Source organism: Eptesicus fuscus, chromosome 13, assembly GCF_027574615.1.
Source record: "Eptesicus fuscus isolate TK198812 chromosome 13, DD_ASM_mEF_20220401, whole genome shotgun sequence".
Lineage (NCBI taxonomy): Eukaryota > Metazoa > Chordata > Mammalia > Chiroptera > Vespertilionidae > Eptesicus > Eptesicus fuscus.
This window is the reverse complement of record NC_072485.1, coordinates 32774631-32801906: the sequence shown is the minus strand read 5'-3', so window position 1 is coordinate 32801906 and position 27276 is coordinate 32774631. Positions and strand designations below refer to the sequence as shown.

The 27276-nt window shown below is 39.8% G+C and overlaps 1 protein-coding gene and 1 long non-coding RNA gene across 9 annotated transcripts in view; one reads left to right on the top strand and one right to left on the bottom strand.

Annotated features, from left to right (window-relative positions):
- The window catches only part of RAB30 (RAB30, member RAS oncogene family), a 74248-nt gene extending 68310 nt beyond the window's left edge, over positions 1–5938 (bottom strand). The window contains exon 1 of one of the 4 annotated variants that reach the window (XM_028158359.2): positions 5730–5938. The gene's annotated coding sequence lies outside the window, so the exon portion shown is untranslated. The other 3 variants (XM_008150024.3, XM_028158361.2, XM_054725861.1) reach the window with 3 other exon arrangements.
- On the top strand, positions 5893–25799 carry LOC114234575 (uncharacterized). 5 transcript variants are annotated; one of them, XR_008558040.1, is made up of 5 exons: positions 5894–6225; positions 7129–7281; positions 12410–12464; positions 19937–20056; positions 25303–25799. It is a non-coding gene; the product is annotated as an uncharacterized LOC114234575 (long non-coding RNA). The 5 variants fall into 5 exon arrangements; XR_008558039.1 differs by lacking the exons at positions 12410–12464; positions 19937–20056 and adding an exon at positions 6636–6893 and having other exon boundaries at positions 5893–6225; XR_008558038.1 differs by lacking the exon at positions 12410–12464 and having other exon boundaries at positions 5907–6225.
- Positions 25800–27276: the final 1477 nt, after the last annotated feature.

Sequence of the window (27276 nt, the reverse complement as noted above, 5' to 3'; positions counted from 1 at the left end):
AGGGCACATGCCCAGGTTGCAGGCACAATTACCAGTAGGGGGCATCCAGGAGGCGGCCGATCAATGATTCTCTCCCATCATTGATGTTTCTATCACTCTCTCCCTCTCCCTTCCTGAAAGCAATAAAAATATATTAAAATATATACTTTATATTTTATTATAAAAAATATATAATATATATACACATTATCTCATTTAACCCTCACAACAATCTTGTGAAGAAACAGAGGTTCAAAGAAGTTAAGTAACTTGCCCAAGGATACACATGTAGTGATAGAAAACATGTGTATGCACATGTGAATTCACACAGACACACTTTAACATATGATCTCAGGGGTTCATGTTCTCCCTGAGAATCCTCCATGGACAAGTTAAGAACCCCTGCCTTAGCCTAATCTTGCAGAGGCCTATCTAGTTTTAAAGGCTGGATTCCTATGAAGAAGAAACTGAAAATAAATTAGCTACGGTCCATATAAAATTCTTCCATACTTGGAAATGTTCTTATTTGGAGATGGGCCACATTTTCATCACAGCCAAGAATATAGGACAGTGGTTCCAGAAATTATTATAATATTGCCCTCATTGCCAGTTGGCTCAGTTGCTTAAAGCATCGTCCCCATATGCCAAAGTTGCAGGTTCGATTCCTGGTCAGGGCACATGCCTGAGTTGTGGGCTCAATCCCCAGTGGGGGTTGTGCACGAGGCAGCTGATCAATGCTTCTCTCTCATCATTGATGTTTCTATCTCTCTCTTCCTTCCTCTCTGAAATAAATAAAATATAGATATATATATTTTAAATAAAAAATAAATCTACTCCACATTTATTTTAAAAATCAACCAATAAATACATAAATAAGTGGAACAACAAATTGATGTTTTAAAAAGTATTATAATATTGTGTTTTTATTGTTTGTCTTCTTTAAAATTTTTTTATATATTTCTTTATTGATTTTAGAGAGGAAGGGAGAGGGAGAGAGAGATAGAAACATCAATGATGAGAGAGAATCATTGATCAGCTTCCTCCTGCAGGCCCCCAACCCGCAATCCAGGCATGTGGCCTTGACTGGAATCGAACCTTGGACCCTTCAGTCCACAGGCTGACGCTCTATCCACTGAGCCAAATCGGCTAGGGCTATTGTTTGTCTTCTTTAAACCATTCTCCAACAAAGTGAGAAAATAAAGAAAATGTAAAAAAAAATTTTTATAAAGCTAAATATATTCTTAATTTTAAAATTATGCCTCTTCCTACAATGTTTGGCATTAAATGTCCTTTCTGAGATAAAAGTCAAAGGGGACATTAGAAAAATAACTATTGTTAACCGCTCACCCCCCATATTATCTTATTTTTAAAAATTCTACTTGTCTATAAAATTCAAAAGTCTAAGACCCATTGATTTAGCAAACTATATACAGTTAACATTATTTCTGAGAAACTAACTTGAATAAAGGAAGTGAAGATCAAAAGGAAACCAGATTTGAAATATTTCTGAATTTCCCCAAATTCATCCACCAAAGATCTCAAAGGCTTCAGGTCTCAGGAATACATGTTAATGGATTTGTTAAAAACTTTTCACATTTGATATTTGCATTACTAATTGCTCTTTCAATATTTTGATATTTCTTGCTTTTGAATAGGCCCTTAGTGACCTAGGTTAGTTCACTCAATCAACAAATATCCAGACTCCCTAATTTATGCAAGGTACTCTATTAGGTGTCTGGGGACAGTCTAGAGAATTCTTTCTTACCTCGTATCTCAGGTCAAATGTCACAAGCCAATGTAGACACTATCTCCCCCTTCCACCCACACTCCTCCCAGGAAAGAAGAATAAAAGCATTCCTTGGGGCTGTGCTCTTCTACCAAGGCCTACATACCTCTCTGTATGTGGTTATTTGTCTTTCTCCCTCAACTCTTCCAAAGTAAACACTATCTTATCAGTGCTATCTTCCTAGCACAGTGCACATATAGCTGGAGATCAGTATAAATTCATGGGATACATATTTTTACAGATGAGAAAAATAAAGGTCAGAAAAAGAATATGACGTGTCCAACATCATACAGCTAATAAATAAGTAGTACCTGGGGGTCACCAGAGCTCTCTTCTATTCCACCATGCCACATCATACATGTGGACAGGGTGAGAGAAAGATCTTAGGTGTCTTCCTGGAACTTCAAACTCAACATGTCCAAAAGTCACTCCTTCTTGAAAAAAGCAAACAAAAATCTGGTCCCCATCCAGTGTTCTCATTCTCTGTAAATGACATCCTTGGTGGCTCAAGAAAAAACTCAAGTTACCTTGACTCTCTTCTCTCTATCCTCACATCCAATCAATTAATAATCTTATCAATTATAATCTTCAAACTTTGTGTCTCTCTAATCTCATCCCTTCTCTCCAAGCCTCAGTCACTACCCTGGATCCAAGCCACCATCATTATTTACGTAGACAACAAAAATGACTTACTACTTGGTCACACATTCAGTTTGACCAATTCTCTCCAATCTCTTCTTCCCTTAACAGCCACAGTGATGTTTTTAATATCTTTCTACATATTATATTGAACCAGCTACATATGTAATTGAACCTTCCATTACCATCCTAAAGTATTTGCACTCAAGTCTCCTGAAATGTCACTTTCTACTGGAAACTTTCCCTGACTCCTCCGGACAAGGGGAGAGCATCAGTTAGGCACTCCTGTTCCACCTTCAGTAACACTCATCACATTTGCAATAACTTGTTCAATGATTGTCTCCCTATTAGAATATAAACTCTATGAGGGCAAGAGAAGCTTCTCTTTTCCCTGACGTATCCATGGTCCTTAGAACACAGTAGCTGCTCAATTAATATTTATTGTCAGAATGATAGGCTGGGCCCAGATTGCAGCAGGCCAAGTAAACCAAGGGGCGAGGATCATTATCCCTTTGTAAAGATAAACTAAAATAGAAAGAACTGCATAGTTATTCAAGAGCACAGAAATAGCATTTCTCCTCCCTAAAACACTAAAAAACATGGTTGGGAAAGGGAGCATCTTAGCAGAAGAACACTAGAAATGAGAAGATGGTATAGAGAGGTCTATGATGACAGCTTCTGAATCTGCCTGTCGTACTAGTTGCTTCTAGATAGGTTAGACATTAGACTTTCCATGCCTAGAGAAGCACTCATGTTAAACAAACAAATATAACTACCACCACACTCTTCTTCTTAAGAGGAGGAAATAAAATAACAAACTTCTTTCTCCACAAATTAAAAACCACAGGAGAGAAAGATGTCTTTATGCCCTAACCAGTTTGGCTCAGTGGATAGAGTGTCGACCTGCAGACTGAAGGGTCCCAGGTTCAATTCCAATCAAGGGCATGTACCTTGGTTGCGGGCACATACCCAGTAGGGAGTGTGCAGGAGGCAGCTGATCGATGTTTCTCTCTCATCGATGTTTCTAACTCTCTATCCCTCTCCCTTTCTCTGTAAAAAAATCAATAAAATATATTTTTAAAATAAAATAAAAGGGTTCTTTAAAAAAAAAAAGACGTCTTTGCTCAAGGTGTCCCCCCTGGATGATGCTCCTCAGCAATCAATAGAGAAGGGAGAGGGGAAAGGCAGACTTCCCACCACTTACTGGAGCAGGGATAAGGGGGGGGAAAAGTATTAAATGAGGCAAAAGCCATTTGAAATCTATTTATTCCTTGGAATCATGAGAACATTCCAGGTAAAGCATTTTAAAACCTTGCTAACCCATTGGCAGTTCTTAATACAGTTGGCATGAGCTCTACTGCAACATTTCATTGTTCACATGCTGCCACAGAAGCCACAAACCAGGCCAAGGGGTCAGGCTCGATGTTGCTCATCCTGCCAAGCACCAACTGAAAGACAGGGAAAGGACAAAGACTCCTCAAAGAGAACTCTGTGGAATAAATATTCACACTGCCTCCACGTAGCCTGGAGTTTCTGGATAGGGTAGAGAATGGGCAGGGAGGGTATTCAGAGACTGGAAAGAAACTTAAAGAAATAGATGTGATATACCGGTGATAAGAGGGAGATTCTGAAACACAGAGGAAAAGTGAGAATCGCAAATGGAGAAATGGGAAAAGAAACGGAAAGAACTTCAAGAGATGTAGAAGGGTCGAGAAAGGAAGGTACAGGAGAAACAAGTAAGGTGCCCCAAAAAGCAGACAGTAAGCAACAGAGAGACACAGAGAGAGAGGCAAAGCCAGGCAGTCCATCTTCTCCCAAATCCAAAAGCTGGTCACTGCATTCCAATAAATCACTCTACTACAAAGCCCATACAATGGATTGTCCTTTGCATTCAGTAACAAGCAGCATTAAATGAAGCATCACCCAGATGTAACTTTGGAGATCTAAGGATCAGAATTAAAAATGAACAAAATCAATTCAGCAGCAGAAGATAACCAGTAAAGACTTTCCCCCAATGCCTGACTTGACTATGAAAAGGTTTGGCATTTTAGAGTTAAGCATAAAGTGCCTGGCATTTCTCCTTCTTTTGACATTCTAAGAGGGGGGTGTGGTTGACCCCGGGTCTATTCATTTCCAACGCTGTAGATCTCTCAGCTAAGACTGGCCCCATCTGTTCTTGAGTCAGCCGGTTGTTTATGTCAAAGTAACATATTTATTGCACTAATCATCCTAATTACTTACAAGAAGAGAGCCAACATCAGACAAGTCAGAATGCTTTCTGTCCTGTTAAATGTGTTAGTTCCTTTAAGAAGAAAAACAAAACAAAACAAAACAAAAAACACTACTATACTCCTTGGTTTTTCCTTGGCCAGGATCACTCTTTGGTGGGTACCTTTCAGTAATGGCAAATGAAGGTTAACAGTGCTTCTAACTTTCCCCTCCCCTAACGCGTTAAAATGAACCCAGGTTTCCTTAATGATCCCTTCTCCAAACCGTTATTCGAGCCTGGTGCCGGTGCCTCAGGAAACAGCAGCTCATTACGGTACCACTGCCAGTGGCGAGGAGCCTATTGCAATGTAATTTAAAACACTCACACAAGCACAAATCTGTCAGCTCCACTTCCAAACAATCCTGAAATCCTGCAGTCGGGAAAAGAACGCTGGACGAAACGGCTGCTCCCAGCAGCCCAAGAGGAGCTTCCCCGGACACGTGAAACACTTCTGACTGGCACGGAGTGCACCATTAAAGGACACTGTCACCTCAAATCCGCAGAAAAGGCGAGGCAAGCGACATAGACACGCATGTAAAATAGAGCCCCACAAAACTTAGCCTACTGAGAAGAAGCACGCTCGGCTTAAAAGCGAAGAGTGTGTGCTCGCCCAAAGCGACACAGAAATGTTCTAAAGTAGTGCGAGCACATTAAATCACTGTCTCCATTTCTCCCCACGCATCACCCCTTCCTACTCAAACCTCAGCACGCGGGCCGTTGGTGACAGGGCTGCAGCAGTCCCCCGCCTCAGCCTTCTTCTGGTTCTCCAAGAGCACTTCCCAACATCCTCCCCAGCCCAGCCCCCTCTCTCAGCTTCGGAAAGGTTGAGGGGAGTTGCGACTAGAGAATTGGCAGGAATCGGTCCTCCCGCGGGGGAAGGTTGCCGGAGTTGTTCTGTACAGTGACCCAAATGGCACAGAGCTTTTCGCTCAGCAGCGCTTGCGAGCACCTCCCCAATCCTTGCCCCTAACCCCCATCTTCCCAAAAGAAAAGCCTTGAGAATTCAGCGGGAGGAATAACTTGGTAGAACCATTTGAATAAATCACTTCAACTCACCTGGTTTGGGATATTTCTCCCCACCCCAGGCATAAACAGAAATGATATGCGAATGAGTCACGCACGCAACGTAAGGTGGTGCGAAGTCTTAAGTCCAAGGGCTGGAGTCAGTCCCTGCCCTGATGCCGCTGCTACTCTTAGCTCAGCTGGAGCGAGCGGCAATCACAAGCCCAGCAGCAGCAGGGGGGTGGATAGATCGTAGCACAATGAATGCAGTGGGGTTTTTGCAATGACATCATCCCTCTGTCCAAAAGGCCCCAATAGCCATGCTCAGGAGCGCTGCCTTCTGGGTACTGTAGTCTTCTTCAAGCCTGGCCGGGACCTTGAGGCTGCTGTCGGAACTACAATGCCCAGAATGCGCCGAGGTCGGACGCACCCAGAGCGAACTCTGGCAGCGAAGGAAGCTCGGCCGCCATATTGGGGGAGCCAGGCGATTCTGCGGAGCCGGCTGAGGCTTTAGGCAGCGCGGGAGGCGAGTGGTGGAGCATTGGGGACGGTGAGGTGGAGGACAAGCCCGTAGGAGATCGGGGGCCGGAGCCTGGGAACCGGGAGGTGGAGGTTTCATCTGGAGACAGATGTAGGGCGGGCCTGGCTGGAGGCGGCTTCCAGAGGTCGAATGGGCCTCGTCCTCACGGTTCTGCGGGGGGTTGCCTAGGCCCCCTACGCCTCTTGCTCCATTTTCTAAGTAAGGTACTGAGGGAGTCAGTTCACGTCTGGGCTCGGAGCATCCTTTAGACCCTCTAACAGGACCGTCGGGGTGGTCGATATCTTTGTTGGGATGCGGGGACCCCGGGCGGACACCTTCTCGCCTGTGGTGGGAGAAGATTCCACCCACAGAGTTGGTCTGTCCCCTCCAAATGTATGTTTTAATTTCTTATTTTCCATCCTTCCTTACTCCTTCCAAAGGTTTCGGACCCTCGTTGGTTTTTCATGCAGAGGGATTTGCAAAAGGGTCTAAGGAAATCGATGTTGGAAGGTAGACAAGCTGCAAAGGGTCGGACGGTGCTTTGGGACCGCAGTTAAGGAAGGATAAGGAGCGGCCTAAAGGATAAACACGCCCGGGTTAAAATGGCATCTTCATACCTGCCAGCAAAAGCGGGGAGAGGTTGGATGGGGATATTATTGACGGCTGGCGATCGATTGCCAAGTAGCACAGGTTCTTGGGTAAACCCAGAGAGTATTCGCTAAAATCCTGCAGAGAGATGGGATGTTCCTTAGCACGGCTCACCAACTTACTTAAATGTGTGGTACTCGCTAATTACAACTACTTAACAACTAATTTTTTAAACTAAGTAACTGAAATCAAAATCACCGGTCTTTTAAGGGATTTTGTCTAGTGTCTCAAATGATCTGTGTGTCAACTGTGTTACTAAACCAATGCTGTGTGTTTGTTTTTCAGAGTCTGTCTACACTGTGGAAAGATGGGAGATTTCTTTTCCTCCTGAGGGTGTCTGAAGGGTTAAAAATGCTGATATACTTTATGCTGTTTGACTTCCTCCGTTTTGCACCTCGTTCTGAAAACAAAAGTCACTAGTTATTTTGAGTCAGTAAGGTATGCACTTCACCTACTAGAAGTTAATAAAACGGTAGCTGATAAATTCTCTTGTCAAAGAAAGGCTAGGCACAATTATTAAGATAAAAGCATGGTAGAAATAGTCTCTTAAATGGAAGCAGTTTTATGAAAAATGATCTTATATGTCACGTTTCCGGGAACAAGTCACAAGATGAATGGCTTTTTTTAAACAAAGATAATATGTATTGGTCTCATTTATCCATGAATATAACAATGGGAAGGGCTCATGCAAATAATTCTGTTATTCAAAAATACCTTTGAAGGTAACGGTGGTAAGTATAGGAAAAGGAACAAAGTGCTTACTATTTTATTTCTGACCTTCATTATAACTATAGAAGTGTTTCAAGCTTAATAGATATAAAATAGACTAGACAGGCTTACATTTAGGCTTAGTTTCAAACCTAAATTATTTTTAGGGGTTTGTTATACAAAGTGTTTTTGTGTCTTATACAAAATTATTTTAACTTGCTCATTTTATATTTCTTTAAGCAATAACCTCCTCAATTTGAGTTACTATGGAAGACAAATTTGTGGGGGGAAGAAACACCAACAGATTTCTTAGAAGTGTGTGAGAGTGAGACCTATGTAATGCACTGATTTCTGTAATTTGCCATGTGTTTGGGTAGTTTGAAGTTTTTCTAGCCTTATATCCAATGGACATCTAACCATGAAGAAATGAATATAGCTAATAGCTACAGTAAGATTCCATGAGTTAACCCTTAACTTTTTTGGGGTGGGGATGGGGATCTATATTATTTTTTTAGGAATTTTAATTACAAAAGTAATATTTGAGGAGTTAGTGATGTCAACTTCTAAAACAATAACCTCAGTGTCCCAAAGAAAACACTGAGTTAGGAAAACTGAAAAGTGGAATTAGGACAGCCTTAAGTAGATACAGAAACCTCTTTTTCCATCTCTCAAAAGAGAATTAGGGAGGAGGATATAGGGGGGATAAAAATAAAATAGGGTTAGTACATTGATTTTTATTATAATTATAGGTAGGTCATTAAGTAGTATTGTGTCAGTTGCTGCTAGAGCAAGGATATTTGTTTTTTTTTTCAACAGGGTTAAGTGTCAGGATCACCTATAGAACTTGAAAAATACAGTTATTTCCCACCCATCCCTGCCTAATTCTGTAGGGTTTTAATGCAATAAAAAAAATTATGGTAAAGCTATTCAGATATTTAAAAGAAACTAAGTCTCTAGACAGAGGCAGCCAGATACTAGAATTTTCTGAAAATTTTTAGTAAGTCCCTAAACCCTAATTTTTAAAAATTGTTAACTTAATCTTAGTATTATTGATATTTGAGTACAGCATATGTAATATAGTATCTTTTAAAAAAATAGATTTTTATTGCCCTAGCCAGTTTTGCTCAGTGGATAGAGCATGGGTGAAGGATCTTGAGTTGATTCCAGTCAAGAGCACATACCTTGGTTGCAGGCTCAATCCCTGACCCCTGTCAGGGTGTGTATGGGAGGCAACTAATTGATGTGTCTCTCACATCGATGTTTCTTTGTCTCTCCCCCTCCCTTCCACTAACTAAAAATCAATGGGAAAATACCCTCAGGTAACGATTAATAAGATTTCAGAGGGAGATAAATAGAAACATCAGTGATGAGAGAATCATTGATCGGCTGCCTCCTGCACACCTACTGGGGGTGGAGCTGTAACCTGAGCATGTGCCCTGAGCGGGAATCAACTGTGATTTCCTGGTTCATACTCAACCACTGAGCCACACTGGCCGGGTATAGTATCTTTTTTGCTCCAAATTTTACTCCGTTACTGTTTGGAGTCTTTTTTTTTTTTTTTTAATTTATTGATTTTTTTAAAGAGGAATTGAGAGGGATAGAGAGTTAGAAACATCGATGAGAGAGAAACATCGATCAGCTGCCTCCTGCACACCTCCCACTGGGGATGTGCCCGCAACCAAGGTACGTGCCCCTGACTGGAATCGAACCCGGGACCCTTCAGTCCACAGGCCGACGCTCTATCCACTGAGCCAAACCGGTTTCGATGTTTGGAGTCTTTACATTCAAAATCCTGTAGCATTCTTGCATGTATATCTGCTAGAGAATAAAGATAAGAGAACAAGCATTTGAAATGTTTAAAGCAGCCCCAAGATTCACACACTTAGGGTATGTCTTCTTTGAAGGAAGGAGGTCGGTCCTCTTGGAGATGGTAAAGGAAGACTGACTTTAGAATTTTAGAGAATATTATCAGTGACCTCTGGATTCCAGCTGCTTCGGTTTCAAATCTATCTTGAATGTCTTGCACAGTATCACAGAAATTAGTAACATTCTTTGCCTCAGTGATAATAGTCTCTAAGGTGTGGAAGAGAATTAAACAGAATAATTTATATAAAGCATTTAGCAGAGGGCTTTGGAACAGATAAATTTGTGTGTGTGTCTGTGTGTGTTTAAATTTTTTAAGGAGTAGCCCAACAGCAGTTAGGATCCCAAGGACAGGATAGAGATTACCTCAGATGTACTCTTTCAGCAATTTGTTGATAACTCAGACTTGCATGACTAAGCTCTTACCAAAATGTAGTTCGATTTCTTCTTATAATAGAGAGCAACAACAATTCTTTCCAGCCCTTACCACGTAAGGAATATAAAATTCTCCTTACTGATTTGTGTTATGAAGAGATTTTTATAGTGCCTAGGGTAGTTGAAAGTTTTTTTAAAAAAATTACACAGTAACAGATTTTGCTTGTATACCTGTGTAGCTTGAAAAAGCCCACAGTTGATTTTGAAAACCAGGCCCTATCTTAATTTAGGATCATTGTAATTTGTTCTCTAAAAGAAATGATCTTCTAAATTATGAAAAATGTTAGAATTGTTTCATGTCTTACATAGTTCTAAAGTAATGCTTTTATATTCCAAGCTATGAAATTTGTCTGCTTTTCCGTATGTCTTCTAAAATAGAATCAATTTTCTTGTTTCCAAAATGAAATGCCAGCAACCCAAAATGATGTAGACCCAGCAGTTACATTAAAAATTATTCTAACCTGATCAGAGAGTTGAGACAAGTAAGCTTAAAGGGGGAAAGAGAAAAACATTTACCAAAAGATACCTTTTCAGGTCTCACCTTAGATGGAGTTAAATGTTTTCTGAATTGTACATTTCTATAAGTGGACACAAATGAGCATACCTTACAGGGTTTAGCATTTGGAGTTTCACTCATTCTGTAAACTTTAGTATTTCACGTTTTAAACATTTTACTTTGAGTTAATATTCAGGAAAAGAATAGTTTTCTAGTCTTGTTTAGTTGACCCCCTGTTGTATTTGTAGAAAATTGGCATAATTTTAGCTTCTGGCTTCATGTGCTACTAAAGGTAAATGCAGTAAATATCCCAAAGTCAAGATTTGAAATCTAAATGCCCATAGTTAATGATTAACCAGAAAAGTCTGCCCTCTATCCTATGGTTTTCTTTCTTTTTGTAGGTTTGGATGATTGAAAACATTTATTTTTAAAAATAAGTATATGAACATAAACTTAATCAAATATAAATATATCCCTGAATATAGCCATTTAATAATAAACTCACTAGGTGATTCCTCTCCACCTAATTTTACTTGAAAACACCAAGGTAAAATAATACCAAAGTCAGGCCTCTAAGTGTAAGCCCCCTCTTGTGTGTTCCTAATTCAGTCTTCTTTCCATTGTGCTCAGTACATCTTATTTTTGTTGAAATTTCAAGACAGTTACCTATTTTTTGTTGTTAATCCTCACCCAAGGGTATTTTTTTCCATTGATTTTTAGAGAGAGTGGGAGGGAGGGAGAGAGACACATTGATTGGTTGCTTCCCGAGGCCAGGGAGCAACCTAATGTTTCTTTGTACATATATATTCAGTGAAGACTGAAATTCAACCACATGACGAAGTATTGCTTAACAAAGATGTATCAGTTTTCTTAGGGAAATGAACAAGTTACAAGGCATTTGATTAAAAAATACTTTTGAATAATGAACCCTACAGTACTTTATTATAGACATCCAAAGTATCAGTATTTGGAGAGTGCCGTTTTAACCAGTTGTAAGTCCATTTCATTCTTTAAGTGTGGAGTAATTATCAAGTACAAGGCTCTGGGGATACAATGGAGACTATGATCCTTAAGACCATTAGACTCAACCTTTCAGTGTCATTTTCAAAGAAATTTTTCAAGTACAGTATGTTGGGTTACAAAGGGAGCCAATCCTATCTAATCCAATTTAATAAATCAGGAATATATTCATTGACTGTCTCGCCCTCACAAAGATGGCGGCACCCACAGCCAATAAGGAGGGGATATGCTAATTGACTGCCATACCCTCAGATGGCGGCACCCAGTCCCCTCAGCCCCATTGGGGCAGCAGGCATGGGGCATGGCTGGGCCCACCCCCAGGGGTTCCAGCCACTATGCACACCTGCCTCCAGAGTCCCCCAGTCTCCTCAGCTGCCCAGGGCCAGCGCAAGGTGCAGGTAACCAGGGCAGGCCAAGGCTTGTGCTGCCGGCAGTGTCAGAAGTGGAGGTATGATGGTGTCATCTTCCCCTGATTGCCCGGTCACCTCCTGCCCCTGAGGGCTCCCAGACTGTGAAAGGGGGCAGGCCGGGCTGAGGGGACCCCGCCCCCCCCCCCCCGTCCAGTGCATGAATTTTCATGCACCAGGTCTCTAGTATTGAAATAATTATCAAAAATTGAAATTCGTGGTATGCTTTATTAACATTAAGATCTAGCACTGGCTGAAATCTAAATTTCAACATTGAACGTAAGTTACTTTCAAGTTGTCAGCAATTTCTGTGGACACTACTCTGGTCTTTACCTGTATTCAAATTTTATTTGAAGTTATTAAAAATGGAGATGTAATTTTTTCCCATCCAAGTTCATGGACCCCCTGAATTCTATGACCCCCTGATGCACAACCCTGTTTTAAATTTTTATAATGACAGGAACTCTCTTTTTCACTGTTGAATAAGAACTTCAGAGACCTGCTCACTGAAAAACTTGTGATGCCTTGCCTCTATTCCAAAGTCAAATTATACCACCAAGTGGATTTAAGGAAATTCTCATATTTCTCATGGTGGAGACAGACACTTGTTAGGACTTACCTCCTTTTGTTTTATTAGGAACAGGCAGGGAAAGTGACTGCAAGTGGTCCCACTGGTGTGTAAGCTCCATGAGGTAAGGTTGTGTATGTGTTTTCATTGTAGCTGGTGGTACTACAAAAGCCCAGGAAAGTGCCTGGCACACCCAACAAGTTTATCTTCACCTAATCAGTCTCAATTCTGGTACCTCCCTAGGCACTGTTTAAACATTTCAGCATTAACCTACCTCCAGCTGTGGAAAGTAAGAAACCTCTTAGACGTTCAATAAGTAAATGAGATAGGTACTGTTACAAGGATATTTTTAGCTACCGTTTTCATTCAACTATACCTAGGGTAAGAAGCACCTCTGTTTTTAAAAAAATATTTTTATTGACTTCAGAAGGGAGAGAGAAACATCAATGATGAGAATCCTTGATTGCTTGCCTCCTGCAGGCCCCACACTGGGGACCAAGCCTGCAACTGGGCATGTGCCCTGACCAGGAATCGAACTCTGACCTCTTGGTTCATAGGTTGGCACTCAAATCAGTCAGCCACACTTCACTGGCTGGGGTCACCTCCATTTTTATATTAAGGCACAAATCTGCTCAAGTTCACCCATTAACAAGTAGAGGAATTAAGACTAGAACCCATGCTCTGGCTGGGTAGCTCAGTTGGTTAGAGCGTCCTCCAAATACACTAAGGTTGTGGGTTTGATCCCTTGTTGGGGCACAAAGAAAAATAACCACTGGCCGAAACCGGTTTGGCTCAGTGGATAGAGCGTCGGCCTGCGGACTGAAAGGTCCCAGGTTCGATTCCGGTCAAGGGCATGTGCCTTGGTTGCGGGCACATCTCCAGTGGGGGGTGTGCAAGAGGCAGCTGATCGATGTTTCTCTCTCATCGATGTTTCTAGCTCTCTATCCCTCTCTCTTCCTCTCTGTAAAAAAAAAAGACAACAAAAAACAAAACAAAAAAAAAAAGAAAAATAACCACTGAATATATAGGTAGGTGGAACAACAAAATCAGTGTTTTTCCCTCTAAAATCAACAAAAAAGTAGAACCCAGGTTGTTGACTTTTAAGATCTACATAAGAACTGCTACTAGTATCTTTTAGGGAAAATGAGAAAGTAAATGTCCCAGACTTAAGTTTATCTCCCATTTGGCGAAGACCTCAAATATGTTGTGTTCTTTACCCACACATTTCCCAAGGAAATAAAACAGCCATATGAAACAAAGACCATATGGTGAAACAAAAGTTCCATAACTACTTAAAGCAGGTTTTTAAAAATAATTAAGCTGGAGTTCATCCTGCAATTTGCTCTGCCTTCACAGTGTACTTGGTATCTTTTCATCTTTTCTACCCTCTAAAAATTTCAACGTTTCTGGGGTTTGTGTTGGTAATTTACAGCTGAAAGGATTTTATAGCTCTTCTCCCTCTCCACCCCTTATGGATATCAGTGAGTTTGTTTCCACATAGCTTGTATAGAAGGCTATAAAGCAGTTAAGACAGAAACATTGGACTGAAAAAAATACTAAAGTGAATAGTGATTTTCAAGCCCTTTTGATCCATACGGGGCACACTAGACCAATATCTAAATTAGCACATCAATATTTGTCAACTACCAACTTAAAGAACTTTGCTTTACAGATGAGGAAATTGTGCAGCTCGGGAGTACAGCTTGGCCTGATCTGTGCTGATGTAAAGCTATCTATAGGCTGAGCATTGACTTCACTGCAGAAGTATTGTTTGATACCAGTATGCTGACTTAGACCCTGCTGGGGGCATTTTATAATACAGTATGTTAGAGGCACCTCTCAGACACCAGAGAGGTGTTATCGGACAGCGCCGAGTCATTGGGAGAGGGCTGTCCCCAACCTCGATCCTATCTTCTCATATAAATGAATTTATACAAGAGACCTTTATCTTACCTAATAAAATAGTAATATGCAAATTGACCACACCTTCGCTATGCCCAAGCCATGCCAACCAGCCAATCAGGGCAAGTATGCAAATTACCCAACAAAGATGGTGGTTAATTTGCATAGGCTGAGGGAGGGAGGAGTGAAGACTGAAGACAACTTAGAAGGAAGAGGGAGGAAAAGTGGAAACCAAGGTGGCTGCCCAGAGGGAAAGCCCAGGAGGGGCGGAGCGGGGTGGGCGGCAGTGGCGCGCAGGTGCAGGTGCAGGTGTGGCGGCCGCAAAGGCGGCAGCGGTTGCAGTGCACACGGCCACAGTGGCCGCTTGCAGGATTCTTCCTGCAAATGGGCTACTAGTGTTATAAAAGCCAATTTGTTAAAAACAATTCAAGCATGCAACTTTATTAAAGAAGCAAAGCAAGCAAACCTATACATCTGATTTATGAAGTGCAGATGGGCTCTCAGCTAATCTGAAGAGTTGGTTGGGGGTCTGAGGTGTTATCTACCCTCCTGTCTATAGGTTTCAAAATTCCTTTGCTGAGTATTTTGATAAAGATTAATTCTCAAGGTCCCTTTTTACTTTGTTGTGGCCTTCCCAGAATTCATGAGAAGCACCTGGCAACTTTATCTTGTCAAGCCTTGAGACTGCTGGCTTCTCTGCTTAGGGAGTAAAACCCCTGTTTTTCTTTCCCCCCTTTCTGCATTCTCTCAGGGAGGTTTTTAACCATTTGCTCTCAAGTTTCTTTGGCTGGAAAGATAGGCTTGTTAGTTACAAACTGGCTGCAAGTTGGACACACTGGCCTTCATTTAACTTTCCTGCCTCTGTTAACCTATTCCTCCTGCTCTGGAACTGTAATAATACAGTATAAGGACCTTATTGCCATTCTAAATGCCAGGGATTTCTGAATTCTGCATCACACCTGGTCCCAAGGGTTTAGGATAAGGGATTGTCCACCTATAGTTGCTTCCTTTTCAAAATAGTCATCTAGGTGATTTGGTACTAAAAGCATAAACACTGGCAATGTGCTCTAGACCTTACAGAACAATCTTAATTTTCAGTATTTTTAACTTGTAGTTCTTGTGCAGGCTACATGACACAGTTTTATATTTTGAAAATAATTATGGACATACTGCATCATTTAGTACTTGACCTGGAAAAGGTAGAACCAGTGACTAATTGTGGGCCAATGAGAGAATTAAAAGCCACCTCTAAAATTCACAGTGCTCCCCAAAAGCTGATTACCATGTCTAGGACAACTTGATTCTACCTTCTAACTCCCTGTTAGCACAAAAGTTGCAAAATGATTGGCTCATAAACCAGTAAGTTGCCTTTGGTGGCCAGATGTTACCTTTGCCTGTAGTTAATACACTCTTCTGCCTGGCACTTACACAGTAGATATGCAGCAACTTGTTCAATGGATAAACAAGTTGCAAGTTGTTAAATTATAAAACAGATTGTTTAGTCCTTTAAGTAGTAACTGACATCACCCCTTATCACCTGATTATTTTGTGACAGATTCTGTTCTAATGAAGTAGTCTGTTTCAGACAATGAAGGAAATAGAACATTGCTTGATGAAGTCCTTCAAGTTTTGGAAGGAAACTGAATTGGAATCCTTGATTCCCAGTGCAGAGAAGACCATGCTATTGAGAATAAAATATTTATTGATAGCTGGGCTTCATGCCATTTTGTTTCATGTCATGACCATAAAGCCATTACTGTAACACTTAAGTTTATTTTCTAAAGGAAGCCTGCAAAATTACTCCAGAATGACTGTCTTGGTGACATTAATTACTGTTTTCCTTTGGGACCTGATTCTTTATGTAAAAATTTTTAAGATGCAGGTTTGTCAAAGGCTGTTCCATCCTCAGTTTCTATTTAAAAAAAAAAAAACATACTCTGCAATTAGATAAAGCATTTTTAGATAGACTACCTCCATTTGGTCTGTTCTGTCACCCAGTAAGGTTTTTTTTTTTTTTATCATCAGCCCCAGTTCTATGAAGGGATCTTAAAGGGTCTCCTGTTGTACATTATATCACTAATGTTCATAACAGAACATTAAGATAGGTTGAAGGTTTCCATCATCAGCCTACACTCAATCTTGCCCTACCTCTGCCCTCTTATTTACCTTGTTTGTATACCATTAACTACATTGCAAGTACATAGCCAGTACGTTGTTAAATTCCTTTGAGAGCAGGAACTATACCATATTTATTTTCACGTTTCCTTCTGTGCTTAAAACACTTGTTTCTTCAGCAGATATTCATTGAGTATCCACTAGGTGTCAGATATACTAGGCAGATTCTGGGGACACCAAGATAACTAAGCATAGACATGCATGCCCTTAGGAGGTTAACAGTTGTGGGGGTCGGGAGCGGGGGAATAGATCTGTAAGCCAAAAAAGCTGCAGTATAATATATCGTAGTGGAGTAGGAGATTTCCTGGCTTAAGAGAACTAACAACCATCATTTCCAAAAATATCTCCCCAATAAGGCAGCCTCCTCTGTGACCAAATTTCCACCATTATAATATCATTTTTTATAACACTACTATTGCCTCTGGGCAGGAGAACTAAGGGTTATTAATGAGCTTTGAAAATACTTTTTCCCCTTTTAAAAATTTTCTGTTAATTTAAAATGTTTAATACAGTAAGACTTATTCTTTTGATGTATAATTCTATGCATTTTAACAAATGTATAGAGTTGTATGATCACTACCACAGTCAAGATATAGAACAGTTCCATTACCCCCCAAAATTTATTGTGCTGCCCCTTTTATAAATTGTTTTGTAGTAAAAAAAAATTTATTTTTCAAAGAGTAATGTTTGAATGTTCCATGTACAACTTTTTCTTATTCAAAAAAGGCATTTGGGACAGCATCTTTTCTAATAAGCCTCTATAGAAATACAGATATCCAAAGAGGGGCTAAATTGCCCTGGCCGGTTTGGCTCAGTGGATAGAGCATCAGCCTGTGGACCAAAGGGTCCAGGTTCGATTTCAGTCAAAGGCACATACCTTGGTTGCAGACTCCTCCCCTGCCCAGGCCCTGGTAGCAGGAGGCAACCAATTGATGTGTTTCTCTCACATTGATGTTTCTCTCTGTCTTTCCCTCTCTCATCCACTCTCTCTAGAAAAAGCAGGGAAAAATATCCTTGGGTGAGGATTAAAAAAAAAGGGGAGGGGCTAAATCATTATACCATTGTTAGTCATCTGCACCTTAGTTTATAGATCAAGCTATAGAAAAGATTCACAAAAGGTGTATGTAGTGTAAGTGTGTTAGGTTAGAAAGCGGATGGGGTCAGTGGATGGAGTTGGAGATTAGGGTTTGACAGTGTGTTCTGAACAATGTGCATGCAATGATATATGTGGGAAGTGTGTTTTAAGTAGTATTAAGGGCTCTTGGTTCTCAAAGACAGGGGGCACCAAAGAAAGGAAATAAGCCCTGAAGAGGGCTGGCCTTCGTGTAAAGTTTGATCTGACTTTCTCTGAGATACAGAACTGGGATTCCAGTACTGACTTGGCCAGTAGCTTGTCTTGAAAAGTCACTTCCCCTTTCTGGGACTCAATTTCATTATTTATAATAAATATAAGGTTAGATTAATTATATTCCAAAGTCCAATTCAGTGTCCTCCAATTACAAGTAAAACCGTGTGTGTGTGTGTGTGTGTGTGTCCTGAGTTTCTGTCTACCGATTTTTATTTTATTTTTTTTTAGAATATGTTTATTAAAGTTGGGGAAGTGAAACAAGGGAGGGCTTAGGATAGAAGAAGCAACAGACAGACTAGGCAGCGCTGCTTTGGCTCTCTAGAAACGTTATGGGAAAGAAGTAAGCCAAGGCGAGGCCACTGTCAGCTCACTGGAGAGTCAGAGAAAAGGGGCCTTGGGGACAGGGTCAGGGGGTTAGCCCAGGATGAGCTGCTGCTGCTCATTGCTCCCCATAGAGTTTAGGAGATGCATGCCTGTGGGGAAAGGAGAGTGGGAAGGGAAAGGCAAGGGCGTGCTCCCAGGAGGGAGTACCTGCTCTGTCCTCCAGTTTTAACTGAGGCAACACATATGTAGATGACAAAACCAAATGCTAGCAAGCATTATGATCTCATAAAATTTCATGTAAATTGCCCTGGCTGGGTAGTTCAGTTGGTTAGATTATCAAACCCAAGGTTGTGGGTTCGATCCCTGGTCAGGGCACATACAAGAAGCAACCAGTGAATGCATAAATAAGTAGAACAACAAATCCATGTCTCAATAAATTTTTTTTTAATTTCATGTAAGTTGCTGTCAAAAGTTGCAAAGTTAAGGCTGATCTGAACTGGACACCAGTGATATAGCTCCCTTATCCTCAGCCTTGTCATTTATAGAATGACTGTATATACTCTAATGTTCCCTGTAGTTCTCATATGTTACAACTGTGAAACCTGTTAAAACTTACCAGTGTTGCTTCTATTCTCACTTCCACTGGGTCTGCACCTGTTCTGATTTTGAATATTTTAGTTTATTTTTATTAGCCACTATTTATTTAGTACCTTCTATGGGCCAGAGCTTTTAATGTAAGGTATTTGACCTACATTACTTAAGGGCTTTTATAGTGTTGCCATCCTTTACAGATATACAGATACAGGGAAATCACACTGTGCCTCCTATTCCCATCTTGGATAATATAGTTAGTCCTAAGTCAAGATTTTCTTTCAATGAATATTAAAAGTAGCACAAAGGCCCTGGCCGGTGTGCTCGGTGATTAGAGCGTCAACCATGCATCGAAGGGTCATGGGTTGGGTTCCCAGTCAAGGGCATGTACTTGGGTTTCAGGCTAGAGTGCTTGCCCCAGTCAGGGGCATGTGCGGGAGACAACCAATCGATGAGTCTCTCTCACATGGATATTTCTCTCCCTCCCTCCCTTTCACTCTTGGTCTAAAAATCAAAGGAAAAATATCCTTGGCTGAGGATTAACAATAACAAAAAAGTAGCACTAAAAAGGGAGAAGATGTATGTTTTAAACTGATAAGTGAAGGAAAATGAACTAATGGTTGATAGCTTACTGTTAGGCACTTTATAAATACCTGTCTTTTTCAGGTGATTGAGATAAGCAGATAAGAAATCACAGAGCCTGCTTGTTTTGATAACAAGAAGGAGAAAAACTGTTTCATACCATAAATTATTGAAATTTTTCAGAATATTTGTTTTTCATGTTATTCTCTACTATGAGGGCACAGATGGCATGGTGCTCTATGTGGGGTTTGACAGATATTTGTTGAATCAATAGGGATTTTTCTCATACCCTAACGTAGTGGTTCTTAGGGTCCATTAACCTCTTAGAATATTAGAAAAGCTATGGACCTATTTAGGATGTCACCTCCTCCATGCACACAAAAAGGAACAACCACGTCCCTCTCACCTTAACCACTTTACATCTGTACAGGTATTTGGAATGCTTTCAGCCCCTCTACAATCCCTTCATGTGCCCCAGGTTAAGAACTCAACCCAGGAAACATTTCTGGGTATCCAGGCAGCCTACAAGCATAGTTCCATAAATTTATAGTGTTACCATCCTTTCTTGGTCCTTTACATATTAGGGAGAATCATATCATGCTTCCTGAGCATTAACTAATAGTCATGTTCAGTTTTCTTTTAATGATCAAAGATTGTATTCAACTTGCTTTTAGGTTTATTAATATCTGCTACAACCAATGGATCAGCATCTTTATCTTTTCAAGGTTTTTGAAGTAAGGATTATGTGATTTTAAAGATGAAGAAATTAAGATTTGTCCCAAAGCTTACCTTACGTGAGTCACCTTATCTCTGGCTTTCTATTATTACCTCTCTCTGTTCAGAAACCCACTTAAAACAGTTAGGCTTGTGTCCTCATCAGTGAAATTTTATCCGTATAGAAAGAAGATGAAAAATGTTCCTTGTCTCATAATGGCATGTGAAACAAATAGAGTTGATCCTTGAACAAACCAGGGTTAGAGGTGCCGACCTCCTGGCAGTAGAAAATTCTAGTATAACTAAAGACAGCTCTCTACACACAGGGATTCCTAACCAAAGACTTGACTCTTGAACAGGTCAATTGAAAAAAAAATCCAATATAGAGTGGACCCATGTTCAAGGGACAACTGTAAATAATTCCAGATATGATATGAGAACTACCCCATAAATTGAGGGTTAGACTGGTTAAAGTAAATGCTGTGTAAATTCTAAGGTTTTTAAAGTACATGTGGCTCTTACCTGATATAAAATCCTCAGAACCTAATATAGTCCAGATGCTTACCTAATCTCCAATAGTGTCCCTTTTATACATGACAACAAGACTGAATCTCATCACGCTTGTGACGGAAGAAACTTGAGTTGTTTACTATTATTATTAAACTGGGAAATGGAGTTTTGATCAAATAAATTAATGTTTGAGCACTTACTCTATGCCAGGGGCTTTTTAATTTTACACAAAAGCTTTCTAGGTGAGAGTGAGAGAGTCTCCATTGTTCTGTTACCCAAGGCTTCACAGTTACAGATAACATTTAATCTCTTCCTGTAAGCAAAGTTTCAGAAGTTTCTTAATATTTATAACAACTCTGTAAAATACTGTTAATATTGCCATCCCTAATTTATCAATAAGAAATTTGGAATCTTAAGAGATTGGAGCCCTAGCTGGTTTGGCTCAGTGAATAGAGCATCAGCCTGCGGACTGAAGGGTTCCAGGTTCGATTTCCGGTCATGGGCACCTGCCTGGGTTGTGGGCTTGATCCCCAGTAGGGGGCATGCAGGAGGCAGCCAATCAATGTTTTTTTCTATCATTGATGTTTCTATCCCTCTCCCTTCCTCTCTGAAATCTATAAAAATATATTTTTTTAAAAAGAGATTGGAAAATTTGTCCAACAATATGATAAAACTAAGACTTTGAACTCTGGCTGATTTGACTCCAAAGTCTGTACTTAGTTCGAATACGCTACCAAAGCTTCCAAGCATTATTATTGTTAATCATTCTTGGTTTTTGCATAGTACTAGTAAGTGTGGCTGTCCCTGGGGGGAGGAGGAAGTTAGTTGGAAGGGTTTTAAGGGGGAGTTACTGGGCCATTTCTGATAGGTAGTGTCTTCCTTTGCAAACAAGTTTTTTTGTGAAATCAGGTTGGAAGGATAAATAAGGCTGAGGAAGGTGGAGGTGGTGTAGTTGAGCCTGTTCAGGAACTGATTACATCTGAGCCTCTGTCCCTTTTGCCTACCAGCTGACTCAGAGCTGGCTGATGGCCAAAGCCCAGGCAGGTTGATTTCATGGGCTGTGTACTTCAAAGGATCTGATTCCTGGCACTGCTATGCACATTGCTTTTCAGAGGGCACAGTCTTATGGGAGAGGGAACAGGATGGTCTCCATGAAGTGTTTGCGAAAGGCCTTGGCAGTGTTTGCTTTAAATCCAAATACACACAGCTTTGTTCTAGCCCTGAGCACAGTTGAAACTTGGGTATTTAAACCGTAAGTATTCCTCTACACTAAACATAGCAGTTAGAATATGGGCCTGAGAGTCAGATTCTAATCTTGGCTCTTCCACTCATCTGTGGATAAATAACTAGGCTTCAGTTTTCTCACGTATGAAATGGGGATTAAGATAGTACCTACTTCATATGGTTGTTGTGCAGATTAAACATATATAAAGCATATACCACAGTACCTGAGACATAGTAAACACTTGAAACATTATTATTTACAAAAAAAAAAAAAAAACTATAAGAGCTCAAGTCAAATAAATCAATTGGTTCATCATTCTTTCACTTAATGTACACTAAAAAGGTACTTATTATTTTGTTGGGTGGGAGGGATGAAGAAAACAGGTATTGTGTTGAACACCTAAAATGAGCCATATATATATATACATACTTTTTAAAAACCAAGTTCTTTTGGGAAATTGATTTTTATTCTTCAAACTCCAAACTTACATCTAGCATAGCCAGGGACTCTGGGAAGACATTTTTGTGAGTAGCATTTTGCTCTGTCATCCCTGAGAACTGGCTCAAATTAAAGAGTGTAGATTTTAGGATTGGGGCACCATAGCAGTGAACCAAATACTTAAAAAAATACATTATCCCATTTAAGGTTCACAGAAACCCTATGAGGTATTTTCCCACTTTATAGATGAGACCCTAGATTGAGAGAGGTATAGTTATATGCCTAAGAACATATTGTTGGCACTAATTCCAAAGCCTATGAATAAGACAGCCTTTATCCCTACCAGAACATATTATTCAGCAGGCAGGCAGACACATAAACAAGTAAGTACATTCAAAGTGCTGTTTTTGAGTTTTATACTAGGTGCTTTGGAGCACAGGGGAGAGAAGGTGAATTGGGGGCAGAGGTGGGGTGGTTAAGGTAGTCCCCTTCACAGGGATAAATGCTAATAGAGGGGCTTCAGGTGGGAATGAGGTAGGGGCTGTTGTGGGTAGAGAAGGAGTTAAAAGAGGTCTTTTGAGTTTTCTCAAGTTGCAATGAAAGGGGGGCTAGAAGACAGGCTTTCTGGAATTTCTCAAGTCAATGTGACTGCCTGTTAGATCCAGCATTATAATTGCAGCAAATGTTATGGTTGCAAAAAAACTGTCTCAAGAGAGACTACAGATTATGTTGTTTACTTGAGGTGAAATGGTGGTTATTATATAAATGAAGTCTCTCTACATCAGAACGACCTGAACCTCCTTGGGCTTTTGGACCTAATAATAATAGCAACTAACTCTCATTGCATGATCATCAGGTACTAGTCACTGTGTTCATAGCCCAGAACTCTTAACTGGAGAACGGTGGAAAGGCTTTGTCTAAGTCAGTACAGTAGTCCCCCTTATTTGTGTTTCACTTTTTAAGGTTTCAGTTACCTGCCATCAACCATGGTCTGAAAATATTAAATGGAAAATTTCAGAAAAAAATAATTCATAAGTTTTAAATTGCATGCCGTTCTGAGTATTGTGATAAAATCTTATTCCTTCCTGCTCCATTCCTCCCAGGATGTAAAACATTCCTTTGTCCAGCATGTCATGCTGTATACAATACCCATCCCCTTAGTTGGTTAATAGCCTGCTTGGTTATCAGATCTACTGTCACAGTATCACAGTTCTTGTGTTTAAATAATCCTTGTAGTAGCCTAACATCATAATGCCCATGTCATTTACCTCACTTCATCTCATCATGTAGGCATTGTATCATTTCACATTTCACAAGAAGAATGAGTATAGTACAATAAGATATTTTGAGAGAGACCATTACATAACTATAACAGTATATTGTTATAATTATTTTATGATTAGTTATTGTTAATCTCTTAGTGTGCCTAATTTATAATTAAACTTTATATATGTCCTAGAGGCCCGATGCACAAAATTCCTGCAAGAGTAGGCCTTCCTTCCCCTGTTGCCAGCACCGGCTTCCCTCGCAGCCCCAGCTTCGTCCAGAAGGACGTCCAGTCTCATTAGCATATTATGCTTTTATTATAATAGATAGGAAAAAACATATATATAGGATTTGGTACTACTTGCAGTTTCAACCATGTATTGGGGGTCTTGGAATATATCCCCTGTGGATAAGGGGGGACTACTATATCTCAAATTAAGTACACTTATTTTGAGCACACACCCTCAAAATACGTAGATTACTAGTATATGATGCCCATTATGAAATGTAGATAAAGTCAAAAATTTTAAGAAATGAAATAATGTTGAAATAAGCTATTTCATCTCAGGGTCAAATATGCACTTAGGATTCTATATTTGTTATTAAGAGTGGACATAAATTAATATTTCAAATGGGCTACATAATAGGGATTTTTTTTGTCAATGTATCAGATTTGATTAGATCATCATTTATTTAATCTCAGAAGTAGGTAGGTGCTGCCTTTTTTCTTTCTTTTGTCCTTCAATTAACAGGTGTTTCCCCCCCTCCCCCCCCCGCCCCAGCAATCTTTTTAAACCAGTTGCTCTTTTTGTGAGATTTAGTTTAGTGAAAATTAGATTTTGAAAAAAAAAATTATAAATCTTTTTTTGAACTGCCATATGTCACTAAATGCTGAAAGTGAAAGACTCTCCATTCATAACTCAAATGATATGTGAGCATCAAGTATAGGGACAGTGTGAGCATGCCAAGTTTAATCCATTTTAATAGAGGTTATTTTTTTTAATGAGTTACAAACATACATTTAAGTTACAAAAATTCTTACCATAGATCAGTGGATTGTCTCACATACTTCCAGAGCAGCGATTGTCAACCTTTTTCATCTCATGGCACACATAAAGTAATTACTAAAAATTCTGTGGCAGACCAAAAAATATATTTTTTGTCGATCTGACAAAAAATGGTATAATTTTGATTTATCCACACCATATGACTATTGTTTGTTGGTTGTTGCCATTTTTTCATTTGACAATCTAAAGGAAAGAGGTCAGTGCCCTTGACTAAATAGTCAGGTATTGCCGAAGCCGGTTTGGCTCAGTGGATAGAGCATCGGCCTGCGGACTGGGGGGTCCCGGGTTCGATTCCGGTCAGGGGCATGTACATTGGTTGCGGGCACATCCCCGGTGGGGGGTGTGCAGGGGGCGGCTGGTCGATGTTTCTCTCTCATCGATGTTTCTAGCTCTCTGTCCCTCTCCCTTCCTCTCTGTGAAAAATCAATAAAATATACCAAAAAAAAAATTAAAAAAAAAAAAATAGTCAGGTATTGCATGTTTTTCAAATTCTTGCTGTACACTGGTGGAAAATCACTGCTCTAGAATGGGCACACCCCACTTTGGAGATCAGTGGTCTAAGGAACAGAATTTGCACCGATAAAGTGGGAATAATCAAACCCATCTTTAGCAATGATTGGCTGAAATTCATTTATGAATGACAAATGGGAAGGGTACAAGCATGACTTCCCAGGAAATCAGAAGAGGTGAGCATAGCTGAACCTTTGAGAGCATGGCCTGTCTGTAAAAGGACATAACCTAATTGTCAAGTGCCTCCAACTAATAAATTATAGTTTTTAAGAAAATGGGCCTTGTCAGACCTACTTATATTTTATTTCAGCCATGCAGTTTTGGGAAAGAGCAACCTGTTGGAGTCTGCTGCTCATCTCTGAAATGAGGGTGATTAATGCCAGTACCTATCTCACTGAGAAGAGTTTACATGATACTATTGAACATTCACTGTGTGCACAGAGATGCTGAGCTAAACTCTTTACAAGAAATTTATTTAATCTTTACAATATACTAGTGTGGTAGAGGCTTACTCATTTTCAGCAAAACATTTCCTTTTCTTCCTGGACACACAAAAGGACTACATTTCCTGACCTCCCTTGAAGCTATATTATTGTGTCCTGCCAGTGAGATATGGGCAGAAGTAATGAACACCACCTCCAAGCCTGACCCATGAACCTTTCCCTTGAAAGCCTCTATGTTCTCTTCCATCATCTGTCAGAGGGACCAGCAGAACCATTGAGTGCAAGGGCCTCTCTTTTCTCCTCCCCACCTCTAACCTGTATTGGATTATGATATGAGCCAAAAATAAACTCTTGTTATGTTAAATCATTGAGATGTGGGCATTGTTTGTTACAGAACTTAGTGTACCCTAATACAACAAAGTTTGTCAAGAATCCAGAGAAGGGAAAGATAGACCGTTTACTGTGTCTGGCACATGATGTACAATAAAAAGGGTAATTTATCTCATTGGCTTAAGAAAGAGAAAGATTACTTTTATGAGATAGCTTCTGTGCATCTGTCTGTAAAAGTTCTTTGGGTAAAGTGTGAGAAAAAAATGCTAGGAGTCCCTGATATACACTCTGGTTTCCAGAGCTTTTCATAGACACCACTGGGAGCACCTCAAGGAATGGAGATACTCCTGCAGTACCTCACTCTCTATAGCCTACTTAATCAGCTCAAAACATTTCTCTAAGTTTCATAAAAATACACAAGTATGAATACATTTTTTATACTGCATTGGGAATCCTTCAACTTGATGAACACTTTTTGCTTGCTCATTTAAATCCAAGAGCTGAAATATGTATTTTAGACTTCTCTCTCAAGTTAGCCTGTGTATAATCAATCATTTTCCTTCACTCGAACACATTTTTTTGACTTTACAGCTACTTAGCTGGAACCAATTTTTTATCTTGAGATTTTGAATTTCTGTAATTTGGATTACCCTGGGTTTCTGAATGATCTCATGCCATATTTTTGATCTAGCAACTATTCCTATGTTTTCCTCTCTTTATCTTTCATTCTTATTTGTAAGATTGATTCCTATAGAATTACATGAATAGCTACTTAGCTCTTGGCTTCCCATTTTCTCCTCAAATACAGGTAAATTATTTCTTCTTGACTTTGGTGAATCAGAATATTAGCATAGCCTCCCAAGACTATTTCCTGCTATTACCCTTATCATGCTCCTCCCCTCAGTGATATGTTTCCAAAACATTCAGGAGCTGGGTAATTGGTTTTGAAACCTTGATAAATGTTCCTTGCTTAAAGGAAACAAACAGGCTTTGTGTTCAGACACACCTGACTTCAAGTCCTGGAATAGCCACCAACTAGCTCTGTGACATTGGTCAGTTATTCAACTTGTTAGGAGACGCAAGTAAAATGGAAGTGGTAAACCACTTCGTGAGGTTGCTGAGAAAATTCACTTTGCAAAGGTAAATGGGGTATATAGACTGATTTGACTTGTGAATATGGATACAAAAATCTTAATAGAATACTGCTGAGCTAAATCTAAAATAGACATAACCATGTATTTACATCAGGAATATAAGATTGGTTTAGTATTTTTAAGTCAGAGATGTAATTTGTACCTTAACTGATTGATGGGATAAACACATATAACCATTTCAAAAATGCAGAAAACATTTTTTATAAAATTCAACATCCACCCATAAAAACAAAACTCTTGGCAAATTGTGAATAGAACTTTGAAAACTGATAAAGGATATCTAAAAACCTTATATTTAAGGAAGCAAAAGCTTTTTTAAGTTGGTAAAAGATAACTTTTAGAAGTATATCATACTAA